Here is a 17533-nt window from a genome sequence, read left to right as displayed (position 1 = left end):
AACTCAATCGTAGGAACTATGCTTGTCTTCTATGACTCGAGCCTAACTCAGATCTAACTTAAATCTAACCTATGAACACTTTTAAAATTATGGGTACAATAGCACAAGTATTCAGCCACAAGAAATACAAAACAATAATAGTTATAGTTCAGCTTTAAACAAATTCTACAATTTTATGACATGTTTGGACTTGCATTTTTTATATTACGTAAGTATGAATATTTATATGTTATAATCCTTTTTTTCGTTTGGCATGTATAAGTGACATAAATCTTATTCTTTAATATATGTAGGCTCAATTTCTATGCTTATAACTCATAATTGCTCAACTTGATGTTTACCAATGCCAAACCTTACTAAACCACATTACCATATACCAATCTCCTTAATTTGGGTTTAAATTCTTTCAAAAATCCTAGCATTTCCCACTTGGCATAACTTAACAAATGTTTGTTGTAGGAGCAAAAGAAAAAAAAGCAAAGTTTTTACTTTACAACTATTGTTAATGTTTTTCTCTAACCACCTTAATAGTTAGAAATAAGATATTTAAAAGATTTAGAATTAATTAATATAATTTGTTAAAAAGAAACAACATTATTGTCCAATAATAAAGTCACCACAACAAAAGCAGAGAATCATTTATAACAAACTGTATTTTTATCAAAAACAAAATGTGCACACCACTTGTTAAAATCATGATAATTTTAACTTGTTAAAATCATATATAGCTAATGCTTATAAAAGATAGTTGAATTTATAATAAAATACTAGAAAAACTTAATATTAATATCCATTATAAAATACAAAAGTCTACTCAAACCCAAACTTTCCATTTCAATATCAAAGTGGAAATAAAGTTCTTTAATTTCATATACTTTAAGCTATAATCATGGTTAAGTTTCATTACTCCATCAATGTTTTCATCAATATCTTACATTTATTACAATTTGGTTCCAGAGATGTTCTTGAAGTACCACCATTTGACATTAACTGATGAACACTCTTTCTTGTCATTGGGAGATGTCAAATTTGATTTAACTATAAGCATAATCTTAAATCTTAATATTATCCATTAATATTAGAATACTAAATTCATTCAATTGCATATCTATTTGAGTAGACATAATTGATAAATGGAAGTATTTAGTCTTTTTCTTTGTTTCTTTCTTATTAGCACCTCCAGGACGTAGATAGATATTGTTACTTAAAAATAAAAAGGAGATCTTAGCCAATTTTATTAAAACCATAGAAGCTTCCCATCAAAGATTTACTGGCTAATAGTCTACACAACTATCAAACCACACTGACTTAATAAGATATGCAAAGCCCATATGTAAATAATCACTTTAAATATTTTGGTCTCTTATGCTTATCTCATATTATGACTAAATTTATCAACCGTTTTATTAAACTATAAAATCACCAATTAATGGTAGCCCATTTCTCCAAAAATTCTAACATTCTCTCACTTAGACAATATTTATTTGGTTGTTTAATTTTAAGAAAACATAATTTAAAAACAAAACTCCAGGTTGATTACATTACTTTGATGTGGTCAAAGTTTAAAAACAATTTAGCCCTTAAGATAGCATATTAAGTGATTATATCTAAGAAAACCATATAATATTGAATTATGGCAGTCATTATGCCCTTTGTTGAGATAAGACCGATTCATGGTTATAAGTACAAGTGACTATCAACAATGGATATTAGTGTGATTGGATAGTAAGGAAATAACGTCTAAATGTGATCTCAATGTGTTATTTTTATTATTATTTCTCTTGTCGATTTTTCTAAACTCATTAAGCAATCTCCATGGTATCTAGATGTGCCTGTATGTCTCTTCCTAATCCTTGAGGTTACTTGCTAGTATCACTTTTGAGACATATCCAAGTGACAACATAGTCATACTTAAGACAGCTACCAAATCTTAATATTTTAAATATGAGATGTCAAAATAGAGTGTACACATACAATTGGATATATACATAAATAACAGCTATGATGAAAATATAAAATGATTATTTCCACTTAACTTGATGGTACCTGATGGAATTATTGATCCTAAGCTATACCTTATATGTAATTAGCAATCACATGCAATATATTTAATAAAGCAAATAAACTTAAAACAATAACGATTTCAAAATCAAAATTCCCAATGCATTTATTACCATAATCAACCCAAAACCTTAATAGATTCTATTTTTCATACCAACAGATATCCATATTATAAATTGGTAATATTATATTCCTCATATTGAGAAAATATATTATCATACAATCAAATCAAAGTGACTTTCATTGATCCAGTGAATCGTAAATATGCTCCAGTCAAACTTTGAATAATAAATAAAGAGTGCAACAATAAATGGAGTCATAATAAAATTATATATTATCTGCCTTATATATTATTTGTATTTATGCCAAATGTGATAACTACTACTATTCTTGGACGTCAATGATGTCACTTTAATAAATTATGTACAAAATTATTAACATATTATGAATGAAATTTTCATATTCATATGTTCATGCAATTCAAAATTCTTAATATCCAGCATGAGATCATTTTCAATAAATTTGAAAATCATTTAATTATCAAACTTTTTATATCTAAAATGTGCTCAAACCAATAGCCTATGAACTCCTACTGACCTTTATACATATGATATCTCCAAAATAATAACTTTAGGACATTTATGAGTTTTTGCCACTTTGAAAAACATACGCAAAATAACTACTATTGATTTGAACTTCCTTTAAAAAATAGTGTTTGTCTTAACAAAGTTTAACAAAGTTAAAACCTTTACACTATTCTTTTTGGTAACTTTCAAATTTGAACTCAATGTATTGTTCAAAACTAGAGAAGTGAAATTAGAGAAAATTGTAATATTTTTGTTCTTTGTCAAAACTAAGTTAACAAAATTCGAAGAAGATTATCAAGGAGTTGAAATAATAAAAATAAAACAAATAGTTCACTTATTTATACAAAATTCATTCCTCAGAACTTTCATAAGTGTAATAAGTGTAAAATATTATTCTCTCACTCACGCGTGAATTCTTCAAAAGAAAATATTAAATTTTATTTAGAAAACATATTACTAACAAACAACAATGATATACCCTTTAAAAAAAGATAACTGCTTGATTTGATAATATTAGCTATGATAATCAAACCAAAATCTTAATTGAGAGTTAAAAAAACAAAATAAATATTTGTCAAAATGAAATTATATTTAAACAACTCTCAATTTTACTTAAAACAAATTAAGATATCATAACATTTTTAAAACTTTCTTGTGTGAAATTCAATAATTTTGGTTATCATAAAATACTATACAGCAAATGTATATCCTTAAATGTGATAAATTAAAGTTATTAACAATTTATGTATTTACTATGTTGTACAAAACATCTAAGAACTTATCACTAATGGTAGATATTAACTTATGATGACAATTATCCAATCATAGTGAAATAAAAAAACCAAAGGTCAACCATGATTTAAACATTTATGACTTTTATCAATTCAATATATTTACTAGTCTTATCAATAATAACCAAGGTGCCTTATTACAAGTTTAATCTTAGTCATTTTAAAAAAAATCATACATTTACGTGATCACACCTCAAAAGAAAAAAATGCAAAGAGTTTTAAAACTACATAGATAAATTCCTAAGATCTATGTACCTTTTCACTTTACAAAAATAATTTACAATTATCTCTAAATTAAAAAACACACAATCACCCCTTTTAGGCAGGTAATCACATGTGGTAACTTAGAGACAATCCCATAACAATATAAGAACTTTCATAATCATTATGGTTCTATTGATTTTCTTGCGTTTATTTATACATGTGATCACTCCAAGTAAGATACTAATCTAAACTTACTTCTTTGGATCACTAAAAATTAAAACATAGAAAGCCCAGTACCATTTTAAGCACCTCAAAAATTTTAAGTCATACTTTAAAATCATGCTATCAATCAAAAAAAACATTTAGAATGCCATATTACCAAGTAAATTGTCTAAAAAATTAGTAATGCTTTTATTATGGAATCTCAATTTAAGCATGACTACAAAGATTTTAAAATTAAAAAACTAACTAACAACAAAGAACATCTATCAATGTAAATACTTTATACTTACATGAGATTTTTAAAAAAATCTATAATATTCATACCATAAATCTCAACATAATTGCATATGATGAATGTCAATAATACAGTTCTTTTTTAGACAAACATATACACATAATGACTATTGAAGACACCCATTTTGTTTTATTTTATTTTTTCTTCTTTTTCTTTTTTTTTTCTTTTTCTTTTGCTTTTTTTTTGGCAACTTTTCTAGTAGTTGCCTGATAGCCACCGGCAACCATTCTAATAGCCACCAGCCACAATCCCACAAATCCCAAATTTTTTGGGATTTTAATCTTGTTTTTTCTCTATAAATAGAGCCACGAAAACTCATAACAAAAAAAAAAAAACCTTTGCAAAAAAAAAATCACTAAAAACAAAATTCTAGTTCAAAAAAAAAAACTTTGTTAAAAAGCCAAGAAAACCAAACCAAAAAAACAACACAATCCCAAAAAAAAAAAAAAAAAAGCAACCTCTGGTAGTGGGGATCTTAGTGCCAAAAGCACAAAAGAAAAAATTTTTTTTTTCATTCTGACCAAAACTTTGGGCCTTGATCTACGTCATTCGAAGCTATTTCTCATGAAACGGAGGTTAGATTTGAGTTCAGGGGATCGAAAATAATTTTTTAGGTATTTTTTGAGAATTTTTTCGACAAACTCAACCGTGGCCGACAATGGCACGGTGACCGACGGTGGCACCGGTGATCGACAGTGGCAACAGGATTGCCGAAAACTGGGAAGGAGAAAAAAGAAGAATTTTAGAAGACAGAGAAAGAAAAAAGAAAGAAGGAGAAAAAAAGAAAAATTGAATGAGTGGGGGTGTTTTTGGGGCTATTTATAGTGAAATCAAAATGACGTCGTTTTGATTAAGTGGTAGCCAAGCCACCCAGCCGGGCCAAGAACAAAGCCGAGCCATATACCTAAGTCAAGCTGACTAAGCCGTTGTCTATAGGTCCAAGTCGATTGATCGAGCCAACTGAGCCGTTTCGAATCTTTGATCGGTGTTGACTAGGGGCATTTTAGGTATTTTACCGTAACTTTTTTATTTTTTTATTTTTTTTCTCAATTTTTTTTATATATTTCCATTATTTAATTTATGATTTTTTTGTTATTTTTATTTTATTTTTGTATAAATGTTTCACATAAAATAAAATAAATGGTAGAAAATATAAAATAGTTTTAATTTAATTAATTTAAAATAAGTACTAAACATAAACTTATCAAAATTTTAATGAAAAATAATAAATAAAACTATACAATAATTGATAAAAATTAATTAATAAAAATTAATAATTTAAAATGTAAAAAAAAAAAATTTATCCGACGACGAGATTCAAAAGTACTTTGAGTAACGATACTTACAAAATCTCTAGATGAGAAGATTTTTTTTAAATACTATCAATGTATTAGAGTATTTATAAAAAGTTTTCAATACAATAAAAATTTTTCTTTTTTATTAATACTAGATAAAATTAACTAATTTATAAAAAAAACTAAAATAAAGCAATAAAAAATGAGACAAAAAAGATATTTTATCCAATGATGGGATTCTAAAAGTATTCCGAGTAGCGATGGTTTATGAAATCCCTAGGTGAGAATATTTTTTTAAAATACTACCAGTATATTGGAATATTTATAAAAAAACTTCAATAAAATAAAAATTCCTTTTTTTCTTCAAAAATTTAACTAAAAAGGAAATCAATTAATAAAATTTTTAAACAAAATAAAATGTTTGTATTAACATATTATCATTTGTATTACATCTATTGCATAGTTCTTTTACCAAAAATAAATTTGAGCCTCCGAAGATGAGATTCTAAGGTATTCCGAAAAGCGATGCCTAAGAAATCTCTAGGTAAGAAAGAGTTCTTCTAATATTACCAACGTACTAGAACATTTTAAGAATTATTTCAACAAAAAAGTTTTAATTTATTTTTCTCGAATAATATTTGAATATAAAAACCAATTCCCAATAAATGAAAAATTCAAGAAAATTATTTTTCAAACACCGAAAATAAGAATATTTTTTTATCAAAATCAAAGGATAACACGTAGTTAAGTGGTACCATTTTTAAACGGGCACTGTAGAGGTGCTAATCCTTCCCCGCACATATTCGACTCCCAAACCCAGACTGTTATACAGACCTTAAAATTATCTTCTTAATAAATTTTAATTAATTTTAAGATTTTATTAAAAAGATATGTTTTAATAGGTGACCAATCTACCTAACCAAAAAAGATTGGTGGCGACTCCATTATTTTTTATTTCATTTCCAAATTTGTCGGGCGGACACAAATCCATTATGACAACTATAATATAAATCATATTCATCTGAAGAATATAATATCTTCAATATTACCAAATACGAGTTGTAACAAAAAATATTAAGACTAATTAACCTAGTAAGTTTTAACAACATTACATTTTAGTCAAAACCTTTAATATTTTGGAATTTGCAAAACTAATTTTGTTTACTCTTATAGACTAAAACTTTTTCTCATATCTACTTTTAACTTTCACAACTTGTCATTATCTATTACCTAGTATCTTGATGGTAATATTTATCATGTTTCATAATACCAAAGAAATGCTCCAAATACTTATTAAAAAATAAAATTTTACCTGTTGCTCTAAAAATATCATAATTAGAAATAATCAATATCTTATAAAAACATATTTGATTTAGTAAGTACTTTGTAAAAGTAAAAAATTGTAAAAGTTAGTATAACAATTTAAGTAAAACAAATTTACTATGCAATTATTTTACACATGTTATTTCTTATCACATAATTGCATAACTTTAACAATACAAAACTCTCCCACTATTTCAATTGACTAGTATAAAATCAAAATATTTTTCAAGAATTATTATAGCTGTTATTTCATATGTCCATGAAATATGAGCTTCTAAAATATTTATCACATTATGCACTTATTAAGCTCACTAGGCCAAAAGGCTACACATAAAGGTTTATTGAGTCAAAAGCCTAACAACTATCAAACCACACTGATCCAATAATATATGCAAAACACACACATTAACGATCACCTTAAATTATTTGAACTCTCATACTTGTCTAGTAGTAAAACTAAATTTATTATCATGTTTTATTAAATTATGATATCATGAATTAATAGTAGTCACTTACTAAAAAATTCTAACATTGCTAGCTCATTATACATTTGGAGACTTCTTTGTTAACAATGGAAACAATAAAGTTTTGAACAATGGTAGAGTAGCTTCTTTACCATTTGGAATTGATTTTGATAGAAAACCTACTGGTTGAGCCACCAATGGTAAAATTGCTATAGATTTCATTTGTATAACAAAAAAAGTTTAAGTCACTATATAATTTAAAATTCATAATATCTACAATCCTTAAACTTTGATCTAAATTCTATTTTGGTCCTTAATCTTTAAAAAGTTTTAATTGGAACCCTAATTATCCAAAGTTGCCATATTTTGATCCTTTTATCTATGAAACTGTCTAAATTAAAGGCAAATATTAGTTAACAGCACGTGATGACATTATCTAATATTGCATGTAGCAAATGTGGGACCAAAATAGAAATTTTTTCCAAATTTAAGAACCAAAGATGAAACTATCTCAAAATTTTATATATTTTATATATATTTTATAAAATATAAAATATAAAATTATATTTTTAAATTTTTTGTTATAATGTAATTTATTAGTTATATTTTTTGTTTTTAATAGAAAATAGTTTTTTAAATTTTAAAATAAGTTCAAAATTCAAATTCCTTTTTCAAAAATTCGATATCATTTCAAAAACGAAAAATTATTTTCTACTAAAAATATTATCTTACTCATAAATCATAATAAAAATATTATTTTCTACCTATAAAATATATATTTTAAAATATTAAATATCTTTTATTTTCTTTTTTCAAATATATTTTATAGAAAATAAATTAAGGAAATGATAAAAAAAATGATTCAAGAAAAAATTGATTTTTATATATTTCAAATATATTTTATAAATTTTTTTTTAATTTTTTTTATGGTATCATTTATCAATAAAATAATATTTTTAATAGAAATTAAAATTTTAAATAATTAAAATTAAGTTGAAATTTTCAAAATAATTTTGTTAAAATTACATATCATTTTTAAAAATTAAGTAAAAATTTTTATATCAATTTAAGAAATTAAATAAAAACTCCATATTGTTTTAAAATATTATGAAAAAAAAAATTTTTTTGTGCTTAAAATGTACTAAATTTTTAAAAAGGATTTTGAAAATTTTAGGCTTTGTTTGGCTTGAGAAAATATTTTTTATTTTTATTTTTTAGAAAATAGTTTTTGTTTTTTGTTTTTTAAAAAATGTATTTGATAAACGAAAATAAAAATTATTTTCTAAAAATAAAAAGTAAAGAAATAAATAAAATATTCAATGATATTACTATTAATGGTATCTAATTATAAACATAATATATATTCATTAATTAGTGACATCAAACAATGTTTAAATGTGGTTACTTGCAAAACATAACGAAAAAAGTAATGTACATCCTTAGTTTCGCAATTGAAAATATTTTTTTTTTTCATATTTTAACCTATTTTCATTTTTGTTTTCTAAATTTATTTTTATTTTCAATTACAAAACATGTTTTTTCTCTTATTTTTCATTTTTCAAGAAAATGAAAATAGCAAATGACTTTGTTTTCTGAAACCAAACATTACCTTAAGTTTTGAATATTTATTTTCTATTTAAAATAAAATTCTCTCTAATAACTTATATTATAATAGAAAATATGCAAATATGATTTTAAATTTAATATTTTTATAAGACATGTATGAGACGAATAAAATTTTATGATAGTTCCATCTTTAGTCCCTAAATTTTGAGAAAATTTTATTTTAGTCTCTCCTCTATCATGTGAAATATTAATTGATATTATCATATGATGTCAATTGACATTTACTATCAATTTAGATGTTTTCATAGACGAAAAGATCAAAATAGGATAATTTTAGGCAATTAAGGATTTGATCAGAAATTTTTAAAGATTAGAGACCAAAATAAAATTTAGATCAAATTTATGAATTACGAATGCTATTAATCCTTTAAAATTATATCATACTATTTGATTCCTTATAAATTGATTTTTTGGACCGAATACTGCTTTTACTAACAAAATTTTTCGTCAGTGTAAAAGCCTTATTTCTTGTAGTAACCTAGCTGATTAACATTTTGACAAAAGATATTACTTTTGATCATTTTAATTTTCTTGTACATGTACCCTAGCTTAGAGAATCCTTTACTCCTTCTCACTGATAATGCATTTTCCAATAAGTTATTTTCTATATTTGATGATGCAGCTACAGTGGCTGGTTTGCAATGCCCACCTCCAATTATGGATATGTCCGAAACAGATAGGAAAATAATTCGAACTGGTGTGAATTATGGACATGCTTCCGCAGGGATTCTCCCTGAAAATGGACGCTTTTTGGTAAAACACCTCAAATCATCCCATATATACGTAAAATCTTCAATTTGATTAAGTTCACTAACTATATATATTATTTGAAAATTTCCTATACTTTTGTAGCACATGATTGTCATCAACTTCTTCCAACAAGTTGACTTGTTTGAGAACACAACAATGAAGGATTTGAAGAGTTTGTTTACTGGCACCGAGAGCTTCAATCAATAGTACTTGCGGAAGTCAGTCTTTTTATCCATATAGCCCGCAATGACTTAGGGCTTAAATATGAAACTGAAATGGTGAAAAAGTACTCTCCCAATATATATGCTGAACTTCTCATTGAAAAGCTCTCCAAGCTGTTGCAAGTAAATCTTTACGGTGGATGTGTTTATGTGGTGGGTTATCCGTCCGATTTGTGAGTCTAATCTGACTTAGGTCAAGTTCTTGACATGAGTTTTAGAGTTCGTGTTGGGTTCTGCTTGAAATTTTATTTTATCAATAAATTTTATTTTTATTTAACTTTGATTTTAAAACATATTTAGAAATAATTTTTATTTTAATATCATTTCAATATTTTAATATTTAAAAAAAATGAAACTCAATTAACAAGTCTAATCCAATCCGAGTTGGATCCTAAACATGAGTTTTGAAACTCAACTTGATCTAAATTTTATCTTCTTACAAAAAATTATTATGAATGATTAATCAAACATTTCCAATATAGATTTCAAACATTTTAGTATTTATTTTTATTTTTATTTTTAAAATATCCCTAATGATAATAATTAAATTCATTACGTCAAGTGGTAAATGTTGTTGAGTTTTGCTTTGAATGCAGAAGCTATGTACACTTGCTGCACCCAAATTTATGGTGGGCAACGTAGCCCCTTTCCAGCCAATTACTATTTAACAAAAAAATGAAAAAGCCCAATGGACCATGTGTCGAAGAAGTGAACGGTCGTATATTAGTATAGAACAAGCTCCTTCCTAATTTGTTGAAAAAGTTGCAATCCACTCTTTCGGATATGAATCCGTTATTGGAGATAATTACAAGGCTTTTCAAGATGTCTTTGCATCCCTCGCATCATTTGGTGAGTAACGGATATTCAAAGTGATAAAAAGTGTAACTGAATCAAGTTATTTATGAGTTATTTAGATTTAATATTGATTAATATTTAAAATTGACTCGTTTACAACCGAACTGAATTCGAATAATGAGTTGAGTTCAAATTATTGTTCAAGTCAAACTGAAAAACAAGAAGATAAATCCTTATCAAGCTCAAGCTCTCCCGAACCCCTAAAATTGATCTCATTGAAAAACGTTGTATAATTTGTTTGATATAACTGGAAACTCTAGGATATTCACTCGCTAGGTTTGACATTTGTATGTCTATACGGACAATATGTGCAATGTTCTATGGTCATTGAAAGTACTAGAAGAAATATATATATTTCTTGTATGCAGGATTTACAGATGTAAAAACTTCTTGCTGCACCGATAAGGATGGGACTAGAACTCAAACATGCGCTCCAAACGTTGCACCATGCGAAGATAGAAAGACTCGTATATTCTTTGCCACCTTCCACCCAAGTGAAAGCATGCACTTCCTTTTGATCAGGCGTTTTTTGGAAAGATTCCTCCGTTTGTTCCCCCATGAATTTGACTCAGTTGATGCCACTTAATTATCTATCATAGGTGGAGAATGGAATTTAGAGCATCAAATCATCAATGTGAATGATTATAAATAAAAGTTATTCTTTTTATTCAGGACGTTTCTTGTCCATATCAAGAAAAAGCACAGAAAATAAATACTAAATCTTGAAAGATGATACATGTTTCATGGTTGATATATTAGCATCTTCCGGTCGTATCTAACTTACAGGCAAGATGCTTAAATGCACAATCACAACATAATTTGAATCTATAACAAGAGACAAGAAAATTTTAATGCAAATATCCATGAAAATCACAACATCATTATATAAAGACAAGGGATAATGAACAGAAATCAACACACACTGCTTTCATATGAATTACAGTACACATAAATATACTGATTTCTAGTATTGTGATGATAGATAAGTTTGATCTTATCTCCAGTTATAGATTCATTCCTAATTTATAAAATTACAACAACTTAAGTTGAATTAAATTTAGATAAATGATGTTACTGAGTCAACTATGGGATAAGATATTATTACTGCTGAGTCAATCCTTAAACTGATATTGCTGGTGCTAGGGTTGATCCTTTGTAGAGGATCGACTTTGGTGTTCCGGTTTAGCTGCTGGTTTTGCTGTTGTGTTCTTACAGCTGCTATCACAAGTAATGTGGTTGCCTTAGGCAATTGGTGTGAGATATTAGTTGCAGTTGTAACCGTAGTAGCAGCTAATGTGCTGCTGCAGTTCATACAGCTACTGTTGTTGCACTTGTTGAGCTTTTGCTTTTGTTGGGCAATTGATGTAGTTGCTGGTTAGTCTTAATATGCCCCCGCAAGACTGTGGAGCCATTAGATACACCAGTCTTGGATCGAAGAAGCAAGAAACATTGTCGAGCTAGTGGTTTTGTGAGTCCATAAAAAAATTGGTCTTTTAAGCAGAAGTGTGAAATTTGCAAATTACCATACTGGAAAATGATAGTCAGATGCTTCATTCTGGAACGAATGACAGGGTTAGCACTAAGTTGGCAGCCCCAATGTTATCACATTGTAACTTGGGTTTGTGTTTAACTGGAAAAGGAAGTTCTAGCAACAGGTTCTTAAGTCAAAGAATCTCAGCAACTGTGTTAGCAAGAGCTCTATATTTAGCTTTTGTTGAGGACTTAGCAACTAGTTTTTATTTAATTGACTTCCAAGAGATTGTATTTCTGCCAAGAAACAAAATGTAACATGAGGTGGAGATTCTATCATCCAAGATCTCTACCAAATCAGAATCACGAATGGCTATAAGATTGAGAGATGATCTTTTATTGAGAATTAAACCATGTTTAATAGTCACTTTCAAGTATATAATTATCCTTGAAAGATTTTAAAAGAAATTGGAGATGCAGGTCCACCCATAATGGGTGGCCCGATCCCCTTGATGAAGTAACTTCCATTAGGCAGTTTACTTTTTTATGTAAAAACTGCCTTAGGCAGTTTACAAACTTTGAAGAAAACAAAAACTTCTGCCATCCCTAAGCACTAATTGTGGCATTCGGCCATTAAGCAAGAGAAGGGAGAAAATTTTCTAGAAAAAAGGTTTCTCACGAAAAGAATTTAAGAAAAGGAGAAAGAGTAATCGAGTAGGAATTGTACAACTTTCAAGAAGAATTTTCACTTTGGTGTGTTAAAGGACTTACACTGTGGAAACAAACAATTTTCAAATTGTGATCTTATTCAATGACCAATAATTCAATTTTTATTTTCACTTTCATTTGCGCTAAGCAAGTAAGTGTATATGATTATATTCGTAGATATATCATGCGTGAATTTATCTTTTATTGGTATTAGAGTTTGGTTGACTTGTGTTCTGGTTTGTTGGTATGTTCTTCATAACTAAAAACATGATATGTTCTTAGATTCTTGTGAACATCAATAAAAGTTGACATATTTTTTGTGTTCTTGATATAATTAATGTTGTTGTAATAACTCTTGCAATAAAAAAAAAAATAAGGAAATGCCATTGATATTTTGTCATTTTTGGATCTTTTTTTTTTTTTTCAATTTTTAGTTAGGGCCATCTGAATGCCTTAGGTAAAATTTAAAAAATATATATATATATTTTTAATAAAAAGCAAGTATTAAAATGCCTTGTCTAGGGCATTTGAATTCTTTTTTTTAATTTTTTTTAAAAATTTATTTTTATCCTTGATTGAATTTGGGATGTTAGATCACATAAGAATAATTGAAATGAGTCTTAAGCATTTTTTTTACTTTTGTTGACTCATGAACTCATGATTTTTTTTCTCTTATTTTATTATAAAACATCATGATTGTTTTTATGAGGACTCCCATCATTATAAGGATACAAATTTAATTTTTAAAAGTCATAAGGTTGATGATGGAATTGACGCAATATAGAATAGATTCAAATGATGATATTGAGAAGCATACCATCAAAGTCAATGATATGATCCAAGAATTCATTTGGCGTGGTTACATGCACATTAGGAATGACTAGATCAAATATTAAATACTAATGTGTACACTTTTAACTCCTAGACAAAAGAATCTTCTTCAAGATATCTGGATGTTTTTAGAAAGTGATTCAAAGTATGAAACATTAACGAAGGATTTTGTAAAGGAATACATGAAAATGGGGGCAAAAAAAAGTGTAACTTTTTTAATATGCACAAATTTTCGTAATATGAAACACAAAATTCTTGATGGATGGGTAATGTGAATGTAGAAGTATCGAAGGAGTTTTTAGAATCTATCTCTATTCTTAGATAAGTCATTCAAAATGATCAGGAATGTGTTTAATCAACATTCAATATGTATATATATTTTTTATTATGAACATGTTTATGGATTCAAATTTTGTTTTGTAAAACTTGCTTGTGTGAAATCAATATATATCTTATTGATTATATGTTGGTAACCTTATGGTTAATGGGAGTTCTATGATAATTGATTTTCGAATGATTGATTTTGTACAATAAAATAAATTAGTAATAATCAAACACATTAAAAAATGGAATTTGATTGCGAACATAGTGATCTTTGGTTTCATTTTTATGTGAATTGTCATTATTTTATTTATAACATTATCACAAAATGAGATGTACGCAATGCTAGGTATTAATTAGTGTATATATCTCTTGAATGTAGATTTATATTTTGAAATGGCTTCTGCTTTTAAAAACATTATTGCTAAGTTAAACAAGGGTGAGAAGTTGAATGGAGACAATTAAAAGATGTAGCATGCCCTGAAAGTAAAATTTAGTGCAATTTTGGTTACCAAATTAAGGTAGCTCATTATCAAGTTTGACATATAGAAGAAGCGGCCTAATCATAATATGAGACATGTGAGAGAGATGTCAAACATGATAAGCTAGTTAAATGAGGCTAGACACACTCTAACAAATGAACAACAAGTTCAAGCTATTATCCATTTTTTACCATATAATTGGGAGCACATAAAAGTGCACCTAAGCTATAAAGACTCTTGATGATGTTTTCCATCATTTTCAACTAGAAGAAGATCATATGGAAGCATCCAAGCCTAATACTAATGCTTATATGGCATCATCTAGTTTAAAAAAAGCTTTAGGCTTCAAGTACAAGTCATATAGTATGAACAATGAGAAAGCTCCTAAGAGGCCAAAAAATGGCTAAATTGACAAAAAAAAAAAGTCTTAAGACTTATCCTAAGAAGAACAAACAGAGAGTCAAGTACTTTAACTATGGTAAAAAAGCTCACTTTACTTGTGAATGTAACGAGTCAAAGAAGTTACAAACCCTTAAAGCATTTTTACGTAATGCTAAAAATATTGTAGTTGTTTCTAATACTATTATGATAACTAAATCACATCCTTTATGGATTGTAGACTCAGAGGCTAAGACCATGTAGCTTACATTCATGGATTTTCATTAGATTTCACGTGGAACAAAATGGATCTATGTAAGAAACAATTCATGGATTGAAGTAATGGGAATTGGCACCTACAAGCTATACATGCATAGTGAAAAAACCCTTATCTTACATGATGTACTTTTTGCTCCTAACATTCGATAAAATTTAGTTTCTGCCATTGTTTTTCTTAGTCTAGGATTTATTTTGGATTTCAATAGTACTGATTTGAGTATGTATTTGGATACAACTTCTTATACATCTGAATATTTGTTAGATGGTTTTATTATGTTAGATATTATTTCATATAATAATCTAAACTTTTTTCTTATGATTGATTTTAATGCGAATATTGATGTGAATATTTGGCATACTAGACTTGGCCATATAGGTCAATAAAAAATGGATAGATTAGCAAAAGATGGATTACTAAGCCCTATTAAGAATGTTAATTTATCATTATGTGAAAATTATCTAGCAAGAAAAATGATAAGAAAACCATTTGGTAAAGTAATTATAGTTAAAGTTTCATTACAGTTGATATATTTCAACATTTGTGGCCTGATGAATGTAAGGTCATGAAAAAAAGGTTAGTATTTTATCACATTCACTGATGATTTTAAGCGCTTTAGGTTCGTCTATTTGATTTATCACAAGTTTGAAGCATAAAAGTGCTTTAGAAAATAAGTGACCTTGGTAGGAAATCAATTAGGTAGAAACATTAAGGCGTTAAGAACATATCACGGACAAGAGTATTTGTCTGATTAGTTTAAACAATTATATGATGAAAAAGATATTAATAGGCTACTGATCATTCCAAGGATTCCATAACAAAATGCTGTTGTAAAGAGAACAAAAAGAACTTTTCTAAAAATGGTGAGGTCTATGATGGTCTAAGCGAATTTGTCAATCACCTTTTAGGGTGATACGTTATTAACTACTGCCTTTATGCTCAATAAAATACCTTTCAAGTTAATTACGTCCACCTTAATAAATTTGGATTGAGAGAAAACCTAATCTCAATAATTTTAAACCTTGGGGTTATGCTACCTATGTACATGAGACCGCTTATCTACATGAAAACCTAGGTCCTCAAGTTAAAAAAATTTTATGTGTAAGATACTCTAAGCATTCAAAGGGATACGTGTTCATAGTTAAACAGTCAAATGAGAGTGTAATTGAATTTAAATCTCAGAATGCCATTTTTTTGAAAAGTAAGTTTTTAAAAAAAGGTGAGATAGATTAGGAAATGTCTTTTTTTAGATTAAAGAAACAAATGATTTGCTAGTTCCAAATCATGCATGTTTCTGATTAAGGACCAATAGTATCTCCTTCAAATTGGAGTATGACAAAAGATGATAGATTTAATAAATTAGTTTCTCAAGAATTATAAGTCAGGCGAAGTAATCATGAAAATATACCTTGATGTCATTTTGACATAGAAAGGGAGGCGTTCTTTATTACCCTACAAGATAAAAAAGAGCCAAGAAATGCTAAAGAAGCTTTTTCATCTTTTACAAAAGAAAAGTGGATAAAAGCAATGGAATAAGAAATAAAGTCTATAAAATCAATCAATGTTTATGAATTGGTTGATATTCCCAAAGGATATAAAACAATTGGGAACAAATAGGTTCTCAAGATTAAGCATAAGTTAGATGGGACAATTAAAAGATATAAAACTTGTTTAATAATAAGAGGCTATACTCAATAAAAAGAAATTGATTATGAAAAGACTCTCTTATTATGAGATTTTTTTAGATACGCTTAATTCTAGCCACTATAGCCAATTTAGATTTGGAGTTACATCAAATGGATATAAAAATTACCTCTCTAAAATAAGGACTAAAAGAAGAAATCTATATGGAACAACCTATAGGTTTCATAAACAAAAGTCAAGAGCACAAAGTGTGCAAACTATTAAAATTGATTTACGAGTTTAAACAATTTTTTAGGCAGTGGTATATTAGATTTTATTAAGCAATAATTTCATATGATTTTATCATAATTGATAAGGACCACTTTATGTATGTCAAAAGAGACAAAGATAAATTTGTGATCTTATCACTTTATGTAGATGACATATTATTGGCCAACAATTACAAGTAGTATATAACTGAGGTAAAAATCTGTTGTCCTCAAATTTTGAAATGAAAGATATGGGTAAAACAACTTACATATTTGGTGTAAAAAACATAAAAGATCATTCAAAGAAATTGTTAGCTTTTTCACTAGAGTAATACATTAAAAAAATTCTGGAATGATTCAATATGTAAGATTGCAAACTGATAGATATTCCTACGATAAAAAGTGAAAGCTCTAGCCAGAAAATCTATCCTAAGACTCCATAAAAAAAGGAACAAATGGCAAAAGTTCCTTACTTTAGAA

At 27.3% G+C, this 17533-nt stretch overlaps 1 pseudogene; it reads left to right on the top strand.

Moving 5' to 3' along the window:
- The first annotated feature begins 889 nt into the window (after positions 1-889).
- Positions 890-11293, top strand: LOC111308121 (GDSL esterase/lipase At5g08460-like; annotated as a pseudogene).
- Positions 11294-17533: the final 6240 nt, after the last annotated feature.

Source organism: Durio zibethinus, chromosome 2, assembly GCF_047325235.1.
Source record: "Durio zibethinus cultivar Kanyao isolate XHJ-2024 chromosome 2, ASM4732523v1, whole genome shotgun sequence".
Taxonomy (NCBI): Eukaryota; Viridiplantae; Streptophyta; class Magnoliopsida; order Malvales; family Malvaceae; genus Durio; species Durio zibethinus.
This window is presented reverse-complemented; position numbering and strand designations above follow the sequence as displayed.